Below are 10,417 nucleotides of genomic sequence, written 5' to 3' on the forward strand. Positions count from 1 at the left end.
TGATTGATTGATTGATTGATTGATTGATTGATAATAGTACATTAGTATTTCGTGTTAGATTTCGAGGTGTCACGTTTTTTTTTTTGTCAGTGTTTCGTTAATTATCTGGAAAGCAAAGCCGTGTGAATTTCAACATGTTGACATTAGTCTACAGGTTTCATTTGACTTCATGAAGGAGTTCGTTCTAGATAGAGGGCGACGCTAAACTTTTGGCCAGAGCTGCAGACACTGTGGCGTTCAGAGATTTAACATTCGAAAGAGCCCTGACCTGGAAGTACTTCAGTGTGGAGCGCTGGTCCTGTCGCGAGGGTCTCTCCGCAGAGGAAGTGACCCCGGCCCCATTCAGAGCTGGCTCAGAGCGTCTGTGAAACAAAGCAGAGACACTCATAGCGCTGGCTGCTGCTGTACATCTACAGACAACAAGCGAGACAGAAGGACAGAACTGGGAAGATACAAGCGTGACGCATCCGGACTCAGTTTGTTTTTTCATTGCAGAAAAAGAGTTTCTCATTTCTCAGTCTGGTGACGAGACATCTTTTGCTGCTACCCTAATAAATGTTTCCCGCAGTAAAAGCACAGCAAAGTGTAATGAAGCACAATGAAAGCATGGTAAAGCACAGAGAGGTTTGGTAAAGCAGAGGGAAGCATTGTAAAGCACAGAGAGGTCTGGTAAAGCACAGGGAAGCATTGTAAAGCACAGAGAGGTCTGGTAAAGCATAGGGAAGCATTGTAAAGCACAGAGAGGTTTGGTAAAGCAGAGGGAAGCATTGTAAAGCACAGAGAGGTCTGGTAAAGCACAGGGAAGCATTGTAAAGCACAGAGAGGTCTGGTAAAGCATAGGGAAGCATTGTAAAGCACAGAGAGGTCTGGTAAAGCATAGGGAAGCATTGTAAAGCACAGAGAGGTGTGGTAAAGCATAGGGAAGCATTGTAAAGCACAGAGAGGTCTGGTAAAGCACAGGGAAGCATTGTAAAGCACAGAGAGGTCTGGTAAAGCATAGGGAAGCATTGTAAAGCACAGAGAGGTGTGGTAAAGCATAGGGAAGCATTGTAAAGCACAGAGAGGTGTGGTAAAGCATAGGGAAGCATTGTAAAGCACAGAGAGGTGTGGTAAAGCATAGGGAAGCATTGTAAAGCACAGAGAGGTCTGGTAAAGCACAGGGAAGCATTGTAAAGCACAGAGAGGTCTGGTAAAGCACAGGGAAGCATTGTAAAGCACAGAGAGGTGTGGTAAAGCATAGGGAAGCATTGTAAAGCACAGAGAGGTGTGGTAAAGCATAGGGAAGCATTGTAAAGCACAGAGAGGTCTGGTAAAGCACAGGGAAGCATTGTAAATCAGATTGGTACAGCAAAGCATATTATTTTTTTTAAACTTGGTAAACTACAGGCTATGCAGGCTATGATAGTATACCAGCATGTGCCACAGGATCAAGGCCATTGTGCAATATTTGTTCTGAATCCATTGTATTGTTGTCTGCCAATGACTGAAGCAAGACGTTCCCTGGAATTATAACAGACTCCTGACAGAGGTTGTTTTTTTGTTTTTTTCTCTGTAAGGCTGAGGAGTCTCTTTTTGAAAAACGCAGAAGGAGTGTGCGAATTTTCTGGCAGGCTATATCTCTGAAAAAATTAATACATAAAAGGCTAAATCAAATTAATTAGCTCCCAAGACAGCCACTCGCACAGACTGTACGCAGAAGGTGGGGGAAAAAAAAAAAAAAAGATTTCATGAAGGAAATACTAATCTACGTCAGCAGAACTAAGTGAGTGTCAAACAGATGGATGAGCTGGAGAGGAACCAGAGGAAACACAAACACTACAGGAGTCTGGAGCGCCTCCCTCGAGGTGACCAGGCAGAAACCAGCAGTGCGAACTGGGTAGAGACAAGGGACTGGGAGGGAGGGAGTGTGGCTCTACTGGTTAGAGCTGAGGAGGGACTGGGAGGGAGGCAGTGTGGCTCTAGTGGAGCTGAGGAGGGACTGGGAGGGAGGGAAGCAGTGTGGCTCTAGTGGAGCTGAGGAGGGACTGGGAGGGAGGGAAGCAGTGTGGCTCTAGTGGAGCTGAGGAGGGACTGGGAGGGAGGGAGGCAGTGTGGCTCTAGTGGAGCTGAGGAGGGACTGGGAGGGAGGGAAGCAGTGTGGCTCTAGTGGAGCTGAGGAGGGACTGGGAGGGAGGGAGGCAGTGTGGCTCTAGTGGAGCTGAGGAGGGACTGGGAGGGAGGGAGGCAGTGTGGCTCTAGTGGAGCTGAGGAGGGACTGGGAGGGAGGGAAGCAGTGTGGCTCTAGTGGAGCTGAGGAGGGACTGGGAGGGAGGGAAGCAGTGTGGCTCTAGTGGAGCTGAGGAGGGACTGGGAGGGAGGGAATGTTGTTCTAGTGGGTAGAGCTACTGCAAAACAGATAAAAAATTGCAGGTATGTTCTATTTCACACTTACTGGGAGATAATACTAATACTAATAATACTAATAGGTGACTCAGTTAAGAACGGGCTGCATTGAATGAACAGGGTCATTGTTTAAGTGCTTGTCCTCAGCTAACAGCTGATGCGATAGCTGTCAATGCTAATGAAGCAGTAATACATGAAACAGGAGGCTGATGCCTGCTGTTGACAGCAGTGGCCATGTGGGGGTTGTTATTGTAGTTATATGGCTGGGAAGATAAGTAGGGTTTATTTTCCAGGTCTGGGTTTCTCATTTTCCAGTATTAAATTCTGGTGAATGCGTGCCTTCATTTAAAGGCAAATACAGCTCTGGCCAAAAGGTTTGCATCCATATATATATGTGTGTGTGTGTGTGTGTGTGTGTGTGTGTGTGTGTGTGTGTGTGATGCAAAACGTTTTAGATATTTCATTTCGTTTTTGTTATGTCAGACAGTAGGGCTACCGCATCGATGTTGTGATGCATTGATGCTTGTAAACGTACTTTTTTAAATAGCTCTATAGGGGCATACAGATAGGTTGGCCGCAGCTGTAGATCCCTAATACATGTCGTGGAGACCCAAAGCAAGCTTCTGAGACAAGTGCCGTGTCATCATAACGTAATCTTGTGAGCTTTTAACAATTAAACAAGTTGTTTTCACCAGGTCGTTACAGTGCTTCACAGTGCTGTGCTGTGTGTGTACAGAGAGACAGACAGACAGACAGATAGGAGAGCTATAGAGCGATAGATAGACAGACAGACAGACAGATAGATAGATAGATAGACAGACAGATAGATAGATAGATAGGAGAGCGATAGATAGACAGAGCGATAGAGACAGACAGATAGACAGACAGACAGACAGATAGATAGATAGATAGACAGATAGATAGACAGACAGACAGACAGACAGACAGATAATTAGCTCTGTCTATCTATCCTTCGATATCTCGCTATCTACAGACAGATCTGTCTAGATAGTGTCTAGATATCTAGATCTATCTATCTAGGAGAGCCTCTAGAGCTATAGACAGACAGACAGATAGATAGACAGACAGATAGATAGACAGATAGATAGATAGAGATAGATAGATAGACAGACAGATAGACAGACAGACAGACAGATAGATAGGAGAGCTATAGAGCGATAGATAGACAGACAGACAGACAGAGATAGACAAGATAGACAGACAGACAGATCGGACGACAGACAGATAGGAGAGCTATAGAGAGCGATAGATAGCGATAGACTGATAGACTAGATGTTATAGGAGAGCTATCGATAGATAGTCTATATAGACAAGCAGACAGACAGACAGACAGATAGGAGAGCGATAGAGAGATAGATAGACAGACAGACAGACAGACAGACAGATAGATAGATAGATAGATAGAGAGCGATAGACAGATAGATAGATAGATAGATAGATAGATAGATAGATAGATAGATAGATAGACAGATAGATAGATAGACAGATATATAGATAGATAGATAGGAGAGCGATAGACATAGACAGATAGATAGATAGAGGCTCTTTAAACAAGATTTCACTGTGCTTTTCACTATGCCTCTGTGATTAATGAGGCAGTGTGGTCTAATGGTTAAATTCCAGGGGCTTCTCATTAGAAGGTCATGGGTTCAAATCCCACCGCTAACACTGTGTGTGACCCTGAGCGAGTCTCTTCACCTCCTTGTGCTCAGCGGATGAGATGTTAAATCAATCTCCTATTGGAAGTGACTCTGCATATAATGCACAGTTCACAGCCTGCCTCTGTAAAGCACTTTGCGATGGAGGTCCACTGTGAAAGGCGCTATATAAAGATAGATATTATACTTTTATAAAAGAGGTGCTAGCGTCACATGACATCCTGGAATGAAGCAATCACCCTTTTCACTGCGCTCCAGGAATGTTGCGTACGTTTTGTATGTAAATTTTCCGTGTCGAGCAAAAAAAAAAAAACAAAAAAAAAACAACCAAAAACAAAACAAACTAACCTTTGAAGATAAAAAAAAAGAAAAACTAAGTCAGATTGCGTTTAGAGAGACGTTTGTTTGGCTGCGCAGAGCCATCGTGTGCTTGGGACTTACTGCACAGCCAAGGGGGAATAATCGACAGCGCTCTCTCGAAACAAATCCGTGCCAGTCAGAGAGCTGCTAGGGGGGGGGGTCATGTGGACCCCTGTACCCCTGCCCCCCTGTCAAGGAATGTGACACTGAATCTTTTCCGGCCGGTCCACTTGTCTCAGCGCCGCGGTTCTCAGAAGCTGACATCGACACGGACACTGAATACGACGGGTCAATGACAATCGGTTGAGAAGGTCATGTTAAAAGAAACTCTTCCAGATTTTTTTTTGTGCCTGTTTTGCTGCGCAGGGGGGGGGGGGGGGGGGGGGGGGGGGGGGGGGGCGAGTTCAAGGTGGTGCATCGGTTTCAAAGAACAAAGTTTCTTCCAATTTAATATATTATTGTAAAAAAAAAAAAATTAATCAATAAATATTCCGTTAAGTAAAAGCAAATTTCGTTTGAAAAAGGTACATAACAACCCTGAAACGTACTTCAATTTTTTTACTTAAAGAAAACGCTCCTCAAGTTCCCAACGGACAAAAGTTTGCGGTCGCGGCGGCAGCTCTCGCCCGTCGAGAAGCCTCCTGCACCAGCCAGGTCAGATAGGATCCATCTACCCCTTGGCGTCAACACAGGGGCATCACCAACCCTAGACAACGTACTTCTATTCCTCTGAATAGGAAACTCCGGCAGCGCCTGACCTTATTATATAATAATATAATAACATAGCACCCCCTCCTGCACCAGCCCAGGCCAGCCCAGCTCAGCCCAGCCCACCGCCCCACCCACCTAGCCCTGGCATGCATGCACAAGAACAAGTCCATTCCCCAGCTCCCCTTGGCTCAGTGTGCAGCTAACGTCCCGGGAAAGAAGGGGGTTTCCTGGGGGTCTCTTACCTGCAGTCGGACAGTGGGAGCACTGTTTCCGAGGGATCTCGAGTCTCCTTTCCAAAATGGAGTCCCTTGTTCCCCTGTGCTGTGCATGCTCAATGCCTCTCTCTCTCTCTCTCTCTCTCTCTCTCTCTCTCTCTCTCTCTCTCTCACAGAGGCAAGCACTGACATCATCAGAACTCAATGTGCCTGTCTTGCCAGCCTCCCTCCCTCATACTCAAGGTTTATTTAGGGACAGGCAAGGCTGCACTGAAAAAGACAAACACACACAGCCAAACACACACTCACACAGACAGACAGATGCACTCACACACACACACACACACACAGACAGACAGACAGACAGATGCACTCACACACACACACTCACACAGACACACTCACTCACACAGACAGACAGACAGACACACATGCACCTCCACCTGTCACAGTGGGAGGCTGACCCAAGTTTCTCCAGCGTTTCCGTGCACATGTCTGGGATACTGAGCGGTGCCACCGTGGTTTCTCCTCCAGGGAAATTACACTAATCTATGAAGCTGATTCGAGTTACTGCGCTGCACTGAGCTCCTGCTGCTAATCGTTTTAAGTTTAAATGTCACACAAGTGTTAAACGATTAGAATTCAGCCTAACCAATACAGGTGTCAGCTTTTGTGTTCTGATAGTAGGTCATGATTTTGCAGTTTCTTTGATTGCATGATGTTAGATAAAAAATCTATATATAATGTCTCAATCCTAAAATTTTTGGCCACAGCTGTGAATTCGTGGTCCTCTGGTTTTCCAGCCTGCCATACAGACCCTCATACACGTTCGGAAACAAATTCATTAAACAGATAAACTAAATCTTGCTGGTGCAGTGGTTAGAGAAAGAGGTTTGATACCCGGGACGCTCAAATCCCAGCTCAGTGACTCCCTGCGTGTGTGAGACCCTGAACGAGCCACTGAACCCTAGTCTCTGGAAGTTTCTTTGGATAAGAGCATCTGCTAAATTATAATAATAATTAATAAGTCTGCCATAACATCAAAACACTGAATAAAAATTTGAAAGGAAAGTCAGCATCCTATGAAAGGCACTAGCTTAGACATGTGTCTTCTCTATATATCTCAGTTTCTTATGATCTCCAATTAACTTGAACGTAATTTGAACCGGAGCCTCCTGCAACCTGCATCTTCGCCTCTCACCAGCAGAGGGTGCTGTCGTGGAGAATTTAGATTATTATTATTTTTTGTTTAAGTGTGCAACATGAAAATCTTCCCCATATAGCAAAATAAAAGCAAACTGGACTTCAGGTGTAATAATCAAGATCAAAATCTATGTACGGGTGTGTGTGTGTGTATATATATATATAGTAAATTATTAATTTGAATTCCAGGTGTCTGGGTTACAATGTGCAAGGCAGTGCAGGGTGACAATGCTAGATGAATATGGATTTACAGTACAGTTTACAGCAAGTAACTTTTTATTTTACACACAGTGTGTCCCAGTATAGAAGGCTAAATATAGAAGTTTTTATCAATTGTTAATTCGGTACCCTTGCAAATGGATACTAATTCAGAAATAAAAACTGCTTTTAATCGGACACATGACAAAGCTCCATTTTGTGACTGTGTGTGGGTCAGCAAGCCCTATTCCACTGTGGACCACAAGAGGGCGACAAAGCCCATAAAATATCGCTTCGGTTATTATATCAGTGTTTGAAGATGTAGAAAAATAAATGTAACTTGGGCCATTTAAACGATGTCGGGGTTTCTCCTATACTTTGTGTGATAATTATGCTTACCTAAGAACATACTGCGAAGTACTAGGTGGTACGTTTTAAAATAACCACCTAATATTAACATATCATAAAATAATTTAAAAATAATTAACTATTAATGATTAAGTTTATATAAAAAAATTTACACACACACGAAATAATCACACAGAGCACAATGGTATTAATCTTTAGTAAACAGTCTTTATTGAATTCATCACACAAACCCATCAAGACGTTTATTAACATGGAAGTACTTTCAAGTTCTGTTGCTGCGCCCCTCAAAAACAAAACCAAAAAAACCCAACCCTGTCATTTTACTGTGATTTTTGTTTTTATTGACTCTTAAAGCACTTTGAGATTCTGTTGTACAAAAAGGCTCTTTGCAAATAAATAAACTTTTAAAAAGAAAAACAAAAAAAAATCATGAATTGACAGTTCACGAAACCTGCTTCGGCCTCTTCGTTCTCGTGAACTTAAATAAAAAATAAGACAAAGAGAGACTGACTTACAGATTCACCACCTTCAAATAATGCCGGAGGTGAACAGTTCTGAATCGTTCGCGGTTTCCTGTTCTGCCAGTTTTCCAGCACGAGAGCAGCAGGGAAAGCACAGGGTGTTTGGATTAATCAGCTACGAATTAACAAACGAACAAAAAACCCAGAATGTGAACGTCAAGAGAAACTTCAGCCCAGACTTTATCATTTCACAAACATCTCTGCAATGTTATCAACACAGACACCTGGTAAGCTGATCACGTGACCAAACCATTTAAACGACTATACTGGTTTTACTAACAGAACCACGACGAGAACAGTGAATACTGCCAACCTCAGAGGATCTTTTAACGCCCCCAACCGCACAGTGGGCTCCGGCGTTTGTCGTTCAAGTGGTTTCTTCTTAAAACACATTTTTTTGAGAGCGACTCGGTATCATGAGGCAAAAACAGACCATTTGGGGTGAGCGAATCCGATCTGCCGGTACATTTTAAGCCCTGTTGCTAAAATAAGGAAGTTGGCATCATTTTATTTAAGGAAGTGTCCTTTGTTCCTTAAAAGGACAAGGCAGATTCCGGGTAGAGTGGTCATTACCCCAGTCCTCTGTCTAACGGAGACTGTCACTGTCAGTCACATAATTCTGCTATCCTTGCTCTTAAAATACTGCCTTTTCAACAAAACTTTACAATCTTTAAAAAAAATAAAATAAATAGTGGCTTTAAAAATGCAGACATACATTTCAAACAAGCCTCAGCGATCTGGCCCAAAACCTACCCTAAAAACGCATTTTAAAAAAATGTCTATTTGTTTTCAAACAGCGTTAGTACCCTCTGCAGCATTTACTGGTCTTTTCAAATCCCAGCTCAGCCACTCACTCCCTGTGTGTGTGACCCTGAGCGAGTCACTGAACCTCCTTGTGCCCCGTCCTTCGGACGAGACGCCAAACAAACGAGGTCCTATTGGAAGAGACTCTGCAGCAGCCCCTGACTCACTGTGTGTGAGACCCTGAGCGAGTCACTTCACCTCCTTATGCTCCGTCCTTCGGACGAGATGTAAAGCAAACGAGGTCCTATTGGAAGAGACTCTGCAGCAGCAGCAGCATTTGTTGATGATGCAGAGTTCACCGCCCTACTCTCAAGTCGCTTTGGATAAAAGCATCTGCTAAATGCTAAATTACTAATTATTATTATGATTAATAATAATAATAATTTGTGTTATAAAGTATTAATTTGCATGCACACAGATTACGAGTCATAGAATAAAACCAAGGAAAACAGCGAACCTGACAAAGGCATCACATCAGAATGAATTGCATCTCCTCCCTTTGCTTCAGAAACTCTTGTGTTTGAATATACAGTCTGTAACCCCAGAGTCAAACAGCAACACTGCAGAATGGATCAAAAGGTTATACCTAGCTAGTGTTCAATCAAAGTGAACCCACAATCCAGGGCCGCTGCCTCACATGGACCGGACCTTGCTTTCTGTACAGAGCAAAGCGTGACTCTACTCTTCCATCACAGCGACTGTGAATAACTGCACACAATTCTGGCAAGACACTAACACACAACAACAAAATAACAATGTAGGGACACACACCACTACTCCCTGGCTATACCTGAAAAGGGAGGAGGCTGAACCTCGGGAGTCAACGCAGCATCACACAAGCAGCATCAAACCGTCTGTCTGCTCACATACTGAACACAAAGGCTGACAGACGAACCTGGATTACGAGTCTTGCACAACAATACTGTTCCCCTGCCGTGTTTAACGCCAATGATTTTTTTTTATAAACCAAAACGTATATAAAATTATTAAATCGCCAGCATAGAAGGATTTGTGCAATTAAAATCTTAAACACGCCACCCCCCTTCCCGCAGCTGCAAATCTTGCTAAAACTGCAATAGGATTATTGTGTAGCTCCGTCGAGGAGTTGCACAATAATCCACACACAGAGGTATCCACAACTAGCGTCCATGCTGTTACGAAAACTGAAAACCTGCTTCCGTCTCGAGTGAAATAACGCGTTTTGCCAGTTTAAGAATACACGTGTTCTTAAATTTCAATTGTATTATTAATAATAACATGTATTTATAAATCCGTTTTTTCGACGGCTTCCAGGCTTGTCTGTCCTCCCCGGGTTTGGCAAACAATCCCCACACAAACGCGACTCCCTTGTCGTTGTTGTTGTTGTTGTTGTTGTTGTGTCATTACAGAAGAGTAATGAACTTAAAACCGTACAGAAGTACAGCAGAAAAAAACAAAACAAAACAAAAAAAAATTGACAAAACAAGGACTTTGTTGTGTTCATTCTGTTCCTTTTGAATGAACGCATTAACGCTAGAGGTACAAAAACAACTGCGTATAAATTGCGATTTAAAACATTGTTCAAACTGACGGTTTTAAATGTGTAATATAAAAAATTATACTGCCATATACACTATTATATTATATATACACACACACACACACATTAGAGTGTGTCGCCGACACAAGTGATTTGATATATTGTCTGATCCAGGAGGGGTGCGCACCTTTCACTAAACTTACAGGACTGGTTCCTCCCCACCGTGGAAAAACAAGAAATACGTCATTAATGCTACACAGAAATTATATATGTCAATCTACAAAACATATAACAATATGGATGAAATCCCACACACAATATGTATATCAAATGTTAAACCAATGCGATTATTATTATTATTATTATTATTTTTTTTATTTTTATGATTAGCTCTTGTTTTTTTGAAACATCGAAGACTGAGTTTGCTCACATATATTCTTTTATAGATTTCGTATT

This window comes from Polyodon spathula, chromosome 44 (assembly GCF_017654505.1).
Source record: "Polyodon spathula isolate WHYD16114869_AA chromosome 44, ASM1765450v1, whole genome shotgun sequence".
In the NCBI taxonomy this organism is placed as follows: Eukaryota; Metazoa; Chordata; class Actinopteri; order Acipenseriformes; family Polyodontidae; genus Polyodon; species Polyodon spathula.